The sequence below is a fragment of the Bos javanicus genome, chromosome 3 (genome assembly GCF_032452875.1).
Source record: "Bos javanicus breed banteng chromosome 3, ARS-OSU_banteng_1.0, whole genome shotgun sequence".
NCBI classification, from domain to species: domain Eukaryota; kingdom Metazoa; phylum Chordata; class Mammalia; order Artiodactyla; family Bovidae; genus Bos; species Bos javanicus.
Window position 1 is genome coordinate 42,226,341 of NC_083870.1, and position 13,986 is coordinate 42,240,326.

A 13,986-nucleotide genomic window follows, 5' to 3' on the forward strand; every position below is an offset into this window, starting at 1 on the left:
ATGACTTAGCACACAAACAGCATGATGCTCTCATCATCAGCAGTTTTCTGAGAGCTTACTATTTGTACTGTTATGCTTCTTGCTAAGACTGCAAGGCAGACAGAATTCATCCTTTGCACTAAAAGAACACACAGTGTAGTTAGGGACTCAGGAAATGCCAAATGAGAGTTATACGAGAAGTAAGTGCTTTGGGACACAGAGGACAAAGTAATCAGAGACCCAGAGGCCAACAGGCAAGCAAGAAAGGGTCTATGGTAAAGGAGGATGAGACAGCTGGGACTTGAGAGAGAAGCAGGGATATGGGACACTTTATAGTAAAAGTTTAAAAAGGGCAATTTGAGATTGTATCAAGCTGCTGTGAAGATACTCAAGTGAAGCATAATATTCTGTGGTACAGAACACATCCACCCACAAATTGAAACCGTTTGAGCCCCAGTGACTTTTGATGTGAAGTTGGCAGTCATGTCCTCAACTAGTTAGAGGGTTGTTGTTCAGTCACTAAGTCATGTCCAACTCTTTGTGACCCCATGGACTGCAGCACGCCAGGCTTCCCTGTCCTCCACTATCTCCCAGAGTTTGCTCAAGTTCATGTGCATTAAGTCAGTGATGCTATCCAACCACCTTATCCTCTGCCACCCTCTTCACTGACTGTATGAACACTCTAAAAATGAAAAATCAGTTCCCTTATGCTCACCATATTTACTCCAACATGCCTAAAAGGCAAGCCATGTTTTAGAGGCTGAGGAATGATGCCTCTAATACAACTGGCACAATTAATTAGAAACATCTTCTGTGGAGATGTTTATCTATAATCCTTGCATTTATGTGTTTAATTATTCAGATGTTTACATTTATATATATAACTTTCAGAGAGTAGTTTATATCTCACATGGCATGGGGGTGGTCTTGTACTTTAAAAATGTGAAATTAATCTCTTTTGTTTAGAAAGTGCAGTGGAAAATGATTATGTTTGTTTGGAAAGTGTTTTATTTATGCAAATATGCATCATACTGATGCAGTAAATAATTAATTGACTTTCTAATGCAACCCAGATTCAATCATCTCCCAAATATCTCTGTTCTTTTTGAAGAACCAAATGTATTTCATGCTTTACATTCAAAACACAAATAAAATATCTACAAAAAATTCAAACCACTGTTTATTATTATTTTAGTACTGCTGTGCTTGGCAGGAAAAATGTTATAGAAATATGGGCAGAGGCCATGTGCAATATTATCTGACCAGAGAGAACAATTGACATGGGAGATTTCTGGGACTGGATATAGGAAATGCAAATTTAAACCTAGAAATTTGGCCTTTCCATGGTCTAATAAACTAGCAATGTTTAGCAAGCTTTTCCTGTAAACAGTCAGAAAGTGAATATTTTTGGTTTTGTGGGTCATAGGATTTCTGTCAAAACTAAATTCTTCTGTGATAGTGCAAAAGCAACTATAAACCATGTACTTGAAGGAGTGGCTGTCTGAGTTCCAAAAAACTTCATTTAGGAAAAAGTGAGTGGGCTAGATTTGGCCGTGGTATGACCCATGGACTAGGTATTGACATGAATCAGTGATAACAAGCAAGGTTAAATAGTTCTCCTTTACAAGGGCTTGGTATCTGGAGACAGTTATACACATGGATGGAACTCTGCCTAAGCAAAGAAGAGCCCTAGGGACTTCACATCAACATATCAGAAGAGTTGAAGAAACCAGTATGAGAGATTTACTATAAGGGATTAAAGGTTCTTTTGTCACAATGTTTAATCACGGATTAGAAGGAGTGAATTTTCATTTCAGAATTTTATCTTTTAAAATGCATTTCTTTCTACCTCCACACACCCCGTCCCTCTTGAGATCATCCCATATTTTTTCCTACAAAGGTGCTTTTAGCCTAAAGAAATCTTTAGTGTTCCTATGGCAAAGCTTAATTTCAGTTCCAGACTGGGTTCAAAGCCAATACAGGGGCAAGGCTGACATGCTGAATAACTTCCTTTGTTCTTTGTGTACAATTTAGTTCCTCAATTTCCTACTCTAAAGCATATGAAATGTTTCAATTCCAATTATCTCCACAGGAAGGAGGACTTCCCCCTCCCCTTATCTTACAGTTCTGAGGGGACTGTATATCCCCTGTGAAGATAGAAGATTTTTTAGAGTGGGCCATGGGAAGGGGGGAAACAACTCCCTGCAATAAAAGAGTAGTTGATAAATAATTCCTCCCAGTATTTTCAGTTGCTGCATTTATTATCCTTTACTCAAAAGAAATCACATGAAGAGTTTGGGAGAATAATGCAAAGATTCTCATTTTAATTTTAATCTCAATCCCTGGAGTCATTGTCCTAAAAACAGAGTCTAAACTTTCTGAAGTCGCTACTCATCTTGCTCCCCACCACTCCCTCTGCTTCCTAGTGTTTCTCTGTCGTTTTCCATACATTCTGTTGAGCAAATCAATCCTTCCTCAAGAAAGCAGCCTCATTCATAATGTCTGGGAAAGGATATTTATCGCAGACTCGGACAATGGCAACCTTTCCAGTCACTTCTCCATTACTGCCTTCTTGTCCCTTCTTAGAGTTTCAGTTCCATAATCTAGTATTGAACAGGCAGCAGAGTGAAAGGACATGGAGGAGCACTGGGAGATAGATGCACGTAAGAGTCTGAGATACTTGCCAATGAGTGAGAGAAGTGAAATCTCCTATGTTCTAGTGCATTAGAATGATGTCAGGGAAAGCTCAGACTCGCAAGACTGAATCAGGAAAGCTTTGAGATTGCACCTATATCACAAAGCAGTGTTGAAAGGTTAACAGATGCCCAAGTGGTCAATTTAGATTAAAACACAGCTGTGATGACAGACATTCGATACAGAAGTCAATAGACCTGCACTGATTGAAGTGACTAGCACATAAGAACTGAATCTTAATGAAATCCTTTTCTGCCCCCACAGAATTTATATATATACATATATATATATATATGTATATATACATACACAATATTTATATATACATCCACAAATATTTTATATATACAAGCAAATGTAGTTAGGCACATGTACATGTAAATAAAATGATTACACTGTGTTTTAAAAACCACACAATGTTTTTAAATGGTCTAAAGTATTCTCCCAAATTATTAACAGTATCTACGGGCTTCTCCAGTGGCTCAGACAGTAAAGAACCCACCTGCCAATGCAGGAGACACAGAGGCACAGGTTTGATCCCCGGGTTGGGAAGATCCACTGGAGACAGAACAGTATCTAGGAGTGATTTTTATCATGATATATTTCTATATTTTCAAATGTTCTTTAATAAGTGTAACTTTTATAATTAAAAAATAAACAGTAGTAAAAAACCATCTTCTTCATTCCCTTTCTTAAAAAAATAAAATAGGCTCTCAAAAATGCCTCCTGGGTTACTTTCTGAGAAAAGACTCTTAACAGTAAAAGAATTACAAACAAGCACCTGTGCCTCCATGGGGGTGGGATGCCCCAAATCCTTAATCCTGGACCTATTTTATGCCTCAGAGGAAGAGAGAAAAGGTGGGATAGAGGATATAAAATAAAGCGAAGGTCCTAAAATAGAGGAGGAATTAATAAGCAGGCAGGGGGACTTCCCTAGTGGTCGAGTGATTAAGACTTTGCCTTTCTAATGATGGCGGTGTGGGTTAGATCCCTGGTCAGAGAACTAAGATCTTACAAGCCTCCTGGCCAACAAATCAAAAAGTATATAAAGCAGAAGCAAAATTACAACAGATTCAATAAAGACTTTAAAAATAATCACATTTTAAAGAAAAAGTCTTTAAAAAGAGGCATGGTAGGTGAAGAGTGATTTCAGGAAAGCAGGTGGGACTCACAGACCCTGAAAAGGGCCAGGTGGTGGTGGTAGCTAAGTTGCTAAGTCGTGTCCAGCTCTTGTGACCCCGTGGACTGTAGCCCGCCAGGCTCCTGTCCATGGGATTCTCCAGGCAAGAATACTGGAGTGGGTTGCCATTTCTTTCTCCAGAGAAGGGCCAGACGAGACAAAGCTCTGCCCGAGTGATAGGCAGGGAGGATGAGTCTTTCCTTTTGTCTTCAAATATTATATTTATTCATGAACAGTGTAATAAACTTTTATCAGTATAATTCTCTCCACCCAGTTGTCCTTGTCTTATATCTCATCTATACATATATTTTTAACCCCAAATACTTATTTTGGCATTAAACAGTATAAATCTTTGAAAGAAATTTGTGTATGTGTATAAATAAAAGCAGAAACAAAGAAAACTCTCAGCATAAAGTTCTATATCCAGCCAAATATCCTTCAAAAACCAAGGTGAAATAAAGACATTTGCAGAAAGGCCAGCCAAGTAAATTTGTCACCATCAGTGCAGAGACACATGAAATAATAAAATGAGTTGCTTAGGCAGAAGGAGAAAGATGTCAGAAAAACTCCAGACCTATAGAAAGGAATATAGAGCTCCCAGAGCAGATATGATAAATACATAAACATAAAAAGGAGGATGTGTCTTTTTTTTAAACTTTTTATTTTATATTGGAGTATCGCTGAGAAGGGGGTGGCAGAGGATGAGATGATAACATCACCAACTCAATGGACATGAATTTGAGCAAACTCCAGGAGATGGTGGAGGACAGGGAAGCCTAGTATGCTACAGTCTGTGGAATCTCAAGGAGTCAGACATGACTTAGTGACTGAACACCAGCAACAACAATAGCCAATTAACAGTGTTGTGATAGTTTCACGTGAAGAGCAAAGGGACTGAGCCATGCATATATTAATACAAGGGAGGATGTGTCTCAAGGCTGCGCATCCATGCTCCTAATCCCACTCTTCTTCCCCGCCCTCCAGCCCAGGGTTCCTCCCTCTCATCCAATGTCTCAGATTCTCTCCTGACTCATCACCTTAAAGATCAGATGAACTTTTCAGAATAACTTTATCTTCTGTGGGTTAACCCTATCCAGTGGTATTTGCACATTGACAAGAGGAAAACCCCTTCTGTGACCAAAACCAAAAGAATGAAGAACATTGTGAGGAAAGTCACATGTTAAAAAAGGATGAAAGGGGCACTTTCTTGGTATTCCAGTGGTTAAGACTTCACCTTCCAATGCATAAGGTGTATGGGTTCAATCCCTAGTCAGGGAGCTATGATCCCACTTGCCTCCCAGTCAAAAACACTAAAACATAAAACAGAAGCAATATTGCAACAAATTCAATGAAGACTTTTTTTAAAAAGAAGAAATGAAGAATTTGGGGAAGGAAGCATTTCTTCTTCCAGGACTATGTTCCTGCCTCCTACCCACACACCTCCACTAAAGTGGTGTAGTTTATGCACCTGACCCTACCTCATCCTAGCAAACTAGGATAACTCCTTAAATTCTATTGCCTCAGTCTAATCATCCATAGAATGGGCATAGCAGGAGCATGTTCCTCACATATTTGACTATAGGGATTAAATGAACTAATCCATGCAAAGTATTTAGAGTCCACCACATAGCACACAGACAATAAATGTAAGCAATAATTACTGTCACAATGTACACACAGTACACAGTTTCTGCATCCCAAGGGAAATGAGAATCCTTGAGAATGGGACCATATCTGGGTTATCTCTGAGCCTAGTCGACATTAGGGGATCCATGAATATTGACTAATTTCATATACTAGTAAAGTCCAGTATCGCATATAAGAGAACTAAAATGCACATCCAAACACACCTCCCTAGACTTTTGAATGAATAAAAATAATATTTTTACCAGGTAATAACATTATTATATTTAGAGAAGTCTTATATTGTTCAGTGATGGCACCCCACTCCAGTATTCTTGTCTGGAAAATCCCATGGATGGAGGAGCCTGGTTGGCTACTGTCCATGGGGTGGCAAAGAGTCGGACACGACTGAGCGACTTCACCATCACTATATTGTCCAGTGTACCTATTTAATCCTCAAGGCTAGTGGTACTTTTATTAACTCCATTTTAAACAGCCCCCCAAAAAAATGAAGCTCAGAAAGGAAAATGATCATGAGCTCATACAGACATAGGGTGCAAACCCAGGCCCATTTGGCAAACTTCTCTCGAAAGACTTAGACCCAGATTTATACGCAGAAAACTAGAGGGAAAAATAGTGTTCATATACAAATTCCTTATCATCTCTATTATTTATGTTTTCCAACCTAACTTTGTATTTTAATTAAGTAGTGGATTTAAAGGATATGTTCTGCATAAGTCTTATTGTTAAGAACCTCGGAGGAACGAAGGAGGTCAGCATATTTTAGTAGTTCTGTTTTGAGCAATGCTGGTGACAGAGGGGAAGAAATCAATAAAGAAAACTGCATTTAGAAAGAAACATTGGGCTAATGGTAAATCAGAATGTTCTCTGCAGAAACTAGACAAAACTGGATCTATTTTGGCCTTTCCACAGTTTAATTCTTCGAAATCCATGTGACATAATTCAAGGGGAAATAATACATATTGATGTGGGTGAGAGAACAGATTTAAAGTATTTCCTGTATATTTGAGTCAGTACACAAGAACTTCAGTTCTTGCCTTTTTTTAACAGCAGCCTCTGTGCTGTGAGAGTGCAGATGTGCCCAGGAAGGAGGAAACAGCTTGTAGAAAAGTTCTATAACCAAGGCACTGGGGAACTGAGATGATGAAGGTGACACCCAAGAAAGACCACAGTCATCTGGAAGTATTTGAAGTGTCCTAGAAAAGTGATGGGCCTCTGCTCTGGCCAGAAACCTGATTTGATTGTGATTGCTGTGACAACACTCTATTAGACGCTATGGTGTGTGTGTGATAGGACTGCATATGTTATTTTGTGTGTGATGTGGTATGTGTGAGAGGCGGAGAGATCGTGCTGAGGTGTATTTGTGATGATTTGTGATTCTGTGTGTGTGGGGGGTGTGTGTGTGTGTGTGTGTGTGTGTGTACAAATACAATGAGAATCTACGTCAGAGTCAGAAAGAAAATACACCTCTGCTCAGCTAGAGGAAAAGCAAAAGACCAATACAGCAAAAAACCAACAATGACCAGCAACGCACTAATAAGCTGGATGGGACAGAGGCTGGAAGCAGGGATAGAGCAAAAGGATAGAGCCTCCCCAAAGCAAAGGACAGAGCCTTCTCCTGAAGAAAACACAACTAGAGCTACATATCTGGTTTGGGCAAAGATGTGGGAGATGTATGCTTTCACACAGCCAGTGGGAATGTATTTAGGATATTCCTGGAGGGCCATTGGCAACGTGCGCTACAGTGTAAATCACGCATACTCTTTGACCCCACAGTTCCACATTGGGGGGATTTCTCAGAGGAAATGAAACATTAAGCATGGAAAATGGAAGTGAAAATATATTCCTTGTGCACCATATATAACACAGGTAATGCCCATCATTTTAGGTTCGGTGAAATAAATAATAATAATGCAGTTTGGAGAATGAGCTATAGGTCTGTAGATAGCTATGCAGAGAGATGCCCAATACACAGGGCTAAGATAAAAGAGCTCACAACAAAGCAAAAAGGCATATTTTCATTTCAGAGAAACAAAATTGTGCTCACATTTATAGGAAACATTTGGAATGATTTACAACAAAATTTTAATAGTGGGTTATGTCTAGGAGATGATGACATTAGGGGAAGGGGAGAGAATTTCCCTTTCTACATCATACATAATTTTTTCCTCAAAATATATAATATTTCTACATTTGAGAGGAAATAGCAATAAGGATGTTGTCATTTAGGAGGGAAGAAAGAGAGGTTTTTCTAATATGCGATAGTAGAGCAGATTCAGTCTGACGTCGCTGCATTTCAGATTTGAGTCCATGGCCAGGCTACGTAAGTAAAACACTGAACAACTGACTCCCTAGATTTCTGAATCTGCTTCCCCACCGACAGTGGAAAGCAGTATTACAGCCTGGTATTTCCTATGCAGCCTGCATATCTGTAGCCATCTTGGCAAAACAAAGCTGCTACAGCAGATGAGCAGGGGGAAAGTCCTTTTCTGAGAGCCCAGCTAGTTCTTGCTGACAAATAGAGAGAAAAGAGCTTTGGCTGCTTAGGACTTTATAGATGGTTTAATTTACTTCGATAGTAAAAATGAAAGCAAGGACTAAATATGCTCTTACAACAGAATCACCAAAAGGCATTAAGAATGCATGCTATTCAGCATACAAATGCACAGATCACCTTTTTATATTTGGCAATAATGTCTAGATTTCAAAGTGCATGGTAGAATAAGGAAACAGTATTCTACTTTCAACACTGCTGGAGCTCTATCCAGTTGTCTGGGGCTTTGTTTTCTGCCAGTGATTTGCTGAAATAGAGCCCTTTATCATTTTCATCATTCATGGCATGTCTTGTTTTCACAAAATACACAATCATACCTCTCCTCGGTGTGAAAGATAGCTATTATTACAAAGGAAAAGACACTTTCCATCTTACAAACCATAAAAATGTTCATTTGATATCACATTTTTATGAAACTTATTATGAATTTAATATTTTCCTCTTGGCCTACCCATTTTCCTAGTGTTTGTTTTTTGTTTTTTGTTTTTTTTTTTTCATTTTTTATTGATCTTTAATCACTACTGTTTCCTAAAACATTTTACCTTTCTCGGGCTTCTCTCCCATCATCATCTCCTGTTTCCTTGTGATCTATAAACAAAATACTAAGTGTATTAGATTCATGGCATTTAAAAGAATTCCTTTTATAAATGAAGGAATTGTGTAGTTTAACTCTATAAATTACCTGTTTTGTAAAATTTCACATCTTTTAAGAGGATACATATGCATTTTGTTTCCTTGTTGTATCACTATAAAAACTAAGTAAGGGAGGAAAAAAGGATTAGTTCAGTCATTCAGTCATGTCCGACTCTTTGCGACCCCATGAATCGCAGCACGCCAGGCCTCCCTGTCCATCACCAACTCCCGGAGTTTACTCAAACTCATGTCCATCGAGTCAGTGATGCCATCCAGCCATCTCATCCTCTGTCGTCCCCTCCTCCTCCTGCCCACAATCCCTCCCAGGATCAGAGTCTTTTCCAATGAGTCAACTCTTCACATGAGGTGGCCAAAGTACTGGCATTTCAGCTTTAGCATCAGTCCTTCCAATGAACATCCAGGACTGATCTCCTTCAGAATGGACTGGTTGGACCTCCTTGCAGTCCAAGGGACTCTCAAGAGTCTTCTCCAACACCACAATTCAAAAGCATCAATTCTTTGGCGCTCAGCTTTCTTCACAGTATCTTGAGACAATTTGCACATTAATGACAGTTGAATCATAAGCCCAAATTCTCAGTTATAAGCAAGATATGTTCACAATTAATGCATGGAAATTTTTTTTTTAATCCTGTCTATAGAACCTTTCTGTGAAGGAAAACACAGATCTATTGCTGGTGCTAATTTCTCTAAGAAGACTATGGATCAGTTCTACTGGTATACAGCTTCTATTTTCTGGGTAACACCAAAGACTTTTTTAATCTTCCTACCATCAACACTTTTTTAATAACTTAAAGGAGGATATGAGGAAGCAGTAAAGCAAAATTAAATAACTATGACCTCATATACAAATGCTGGAATGAAAAGAAAACAGCCAGAAATACAGCCCATATGGTCATTTTTCTTTGTACATGCTCAGATGACAACAGGAAAATACGCAAGGCACATACAGATGGGCAAAGGCAGGGACGAGACAAAATACACTGCAAACAATTCTGAATTAGATCCAGCTCTGGATTTTGACTGCTGAGTGACCTTGGATGTGGCAGGTAGCAGCTCTCAGCCTCAGACCCCCTCAGTTGCTTGGATTCTTGTAAAAGATTCAAGCACTACAGAGATTTAAGGAGAACTGGAGTCTTTCTTCATTTGTTTTACATTTCTAGCCCCATGTCAGAGAATTGCTAGTGCTTTGATGGGTATCTTTTTAATCCTTTTTCTATGTCACCATGTAGGTTATTCCTACATATATAGAGAGAAAACCTTTTTTCCTCCTATCTCATTAATAGACTCACACAACTTTGGTGACTGTGGCAAATTGCATTATTGCTGCCTGTTATTGGTTCTCTCCCTGAATGGATACCACACATTGCTGTCTATTGCATATGATTTGCAGTATCTCCCAACAGGTACATTTGAGACCATAGAAATTTATATACGCAATTGGAATGCCCCATCTGGATCTCAGAAAAGCTTGAAACAAAGTGATATGAAAAATCGGGGACTGTCATATGAATAAGGACGCTGGTCTCTGAATGAGGGAGCCATGGAGAAGAGCCAGTGTTCTATTTACTATGACTGTAACTACCCACCAAAACTTAGCGCCTTAAAAACTAACGTTTCTTCACATGGTTGCTGGACTTGGCTGGACCCAGCCGGGCACTTCCGCCTCTGACTTTCTCACACGGTTGCAGGCAAAGGGTGCTAATTCACTTACATGTCTGGTACCCAGGCTGGCAAGACTGGAACGTCTGGGAATCCTCTGATGTTTTTCTCTGCCTCCCTTTGGTCTCTCCACATGGTCTTTCCAGGTTGCTGGCTTTAGAGTATCTGGATGTCTTACATGATAGCTTGGAACTTTCGAGGTGCATATCCCAGGAGAGAGCAAGTCACGCACAGGTTGCAACCTCTTTATGGGCTAGCCTCTGACGCCACACAGCATCACTTCTAACTGCACACTTGGTCCAAGTAGTAGTCATTATTCCCCTTTAAAAAAATCTCAAGAGGAGAGAGAACACACACCTCTTGATAAGAAGGTGGTCTTAATTCAAGAAGCACATGAAGAATGGAATAAGTATCTAGCCACTTTTAGAAAACAGAACCTGCTATTTTTAGAAAACATAACCTTCCATGGTCAGGTTTAGGAGGCTAGTAAGATGAGATCATGTCAAAATCCCTGGGAGTTAAAAAAATATTATTGCCATCATTAAAATAACCACTTAGTTAAATATTTTCACCCAACCTACTGGTAAGAATTTGAGATGATTCCTATTAAATTGAGTTATAATTATGCTCTTCTTTGTCACTAGGGGGAAGCATTTTACTCTTTATGTTACTTTAATCTGTATGTTAATAAATACATATGTGAATAAGTTTATTAATCCCTGCTACTTCAAGCTTTTTTTGCATAACCTTTTCAAAAGATGATTACTAAAAACATGTGAAGCACAGTATAAGTAAGATTAATGGGAATAACTTATTGTAAATACATCAATAAATTGCTCATAATAAACCTAATTTCCTTATCTGCTGGGGATAAACATCTAAGAGCAGAAAATAGAACTAGAAATGAAGTTATTTATTCAGAAAGCTGCAAGTTTCTGGGATCTGTGTACTGTTAAAAGCAAAAGACCTCGTGGAGAATGGAGCCATATATAAGAAAGTGATCAGGAAGAGATTTTTATCAGCATTTCTGAACTATTCACATCAAATTGATTTCAGCTATTCTGTTAATACAATTCAGAAAACACAAAGAATTATAAAAATGCTCATGTTTTTAATAATGAAGATAAGAATACCTGAATAAAAATACTACTATGGAATTAATACTACTATGGAACAATTTTATGGGAGCTAATGTGCTAATTCATGGACACAATTTCTAGTTATCATTGTTCCATCACCTACTGGTTTGTAATACAAAGACTGCTGTATTTACTCTCTTAGATTAATGTTAACTGAGCTATATAACATTTCTTTAATGGATATAGGAAGCCCTTCACCATCAGCTTTGTACAGTTCCTAATGAAAAAAATAGTTTTCCCACTGAATGTCAAATCTTAGTCTTTATACTGGTATTATACAAGAAGTATATTTTCAAAGGAGGCAAACATCACATTATTTTATATTTATATCTCTGTAGTTGAATATTATAAATTAAACATTTCACCTACTGGATACCAATAGCACGAAGAGCAAGCTTATCTAGGGATTAGTTTAAGTGCAATGATCTTGAAAAAAGAAGTTCTGAAATCAGTGTGCCAAAACTTCTGGTCAACTTGAAAATATTGCATGTGCCAGAAACCTAACTCAATGTTCCTTGAAAAAAGAATGCATTGGTTTAGGTAACTGAAAAAGCCAGGAAAAACCCTCCTGTGTGCAGATGTCAGCAACTTGGGTGATGCAGTCAGAGTCTCTTTGTCAGTACTGCAAGGAGATCCAACCGGTCCATTCTGAAGGAGATAAGCCCTGGGATTTCTTTGGAAGGAATGATGCTAAAGCTGAAACTCCAGTACTTTGGCCACCTTATGCGAAGAGCTCATTGGAAAAGACTCTGATGCTGGGAAGGATTGGGGGCAGGAGGAGAAGGGGACGACAGAGGATGAGATGGCTGGATGGCATCACTGACTCGATGGATGTGAGTCTCAGTGAACTCCGGGAGTTGGTGATGGACAGGGAGGCCTGGCGTGCTGCGATTCATGGGGTCGCAAAGAGTCGGACACGACTGAGCGACTGATCTGATCTGATCTGATATAGAATGTAGTCTGCTCATCCAGTGTCGTGACTTAAAATAGTGTCTTTCACTTAAAACACTTTAGCAAGGGAGAAGGGAAGAGATGGAGCAGGAGAGCAGAGTAGAGGGGAGAAGGAGGAGGGAAAAAAAGAGGCGCATGTATTAAATGTGGCAAACGTGATAATTTTTGAATATGAGTGATAAGCATATATGGATTCATTATATTCTCCCTGAATTGTAACTTTTTAATTTTTAAAAAATTTAAGTTTTAATTTAAGAAGAATTACACACAAAAAAAGTGAAAGAATTAAATGAAGAGGATAGCACATGATTAAAGAGATGGGAAATCCCACACAGAAGCACGTTGAGGTCCCAAGTTGATTCTGTGCAGCAGGCCTGGAGAAAAAAGAAATTGAATCAGAAGTGTGTGTACGCCAGAGTGACAACTGATAAAGGATCATATCAAACTATTTGGAAAAATCTTCTTAAACATGTGTAGCTGATCGAGTAGAGCATTTGGAAAACATTTGTGAGTACATAGGAGATTGTGGGACTGAAAAAAAAGACAGTTTTACATTCCAATAAAATGTTTTTTAAAACAAGAAGGAGAAACAACGATAAAAGTAGATTATTCAGTAAAATGTATTTACTTACACCATCATAATAATGTGAATTTCAACTCTACTAAAACTGTGGTCTTATTATATGTCATAAGTGAGAAAAGGAAGGGAAGAAATTTGGAGGGTGGTGGAGAGCCAAGTTCCCAACCACCATAAAAAGAAGCCAGTAGAAATGTCTAAAACCTAGGAATCAAGTAGTAATAGTATATCAAGGTTAAAACCAGAGGAGAGAGCAAAGAGAGTTAAAAATGTTTCACTCAGGGATGAGAAGAAAGAGAAGATTATCATTTATCATTATTTCATAGCTATGTACATGTATTGACAATAAAAGTAAAAAAAATTTAAGTTGAAACAAAAAACCTAAAGTTTTAAATGTTTGTTTGTTTGTTTAATTTATACTTGGAAATGTCTATCTCAGTTTTACCCTTTTCAGGAGTTTGGAAAATGCCAAACACACTGAGCAGAAAAGAGTATCTGCCTTTGACTGTGGCAGGAGGCAGTCTCACAGACTGCCTCAGTCTTACAGATCACCAGTAAGGTGTCCCTATTCTTAGGAAAGAAGCCATTCACTGAGGGCTTTTAATTATCCTCTCCCACGGTGGGGAATGAGGGTAGTCATCTTCCAGAAACTTGTTCTGATAAATTAATTAGCCAGCTTATAAAATGACTTATAAATCCATGGAAATCAAATGGATTTGATTTAGGTCTTAGTGTACTAATCATCACAGGTATTTTTTCTGAATCCATTTAGGATTTTAATAGCTATGGGACTGTGGATTCAAATCAAGGGTGGTAGGGTAAATCTTGGTGAATCAGAGCGTTGAAATAGACACCACAGATCTGTTTTCTGAGACCAATTAAATGAGCAGCACTACTATGTAACTTAAATACTCTGAGCCTCCGTTTCTTGGTCTTTAATTGCCTTCAAGTTTGA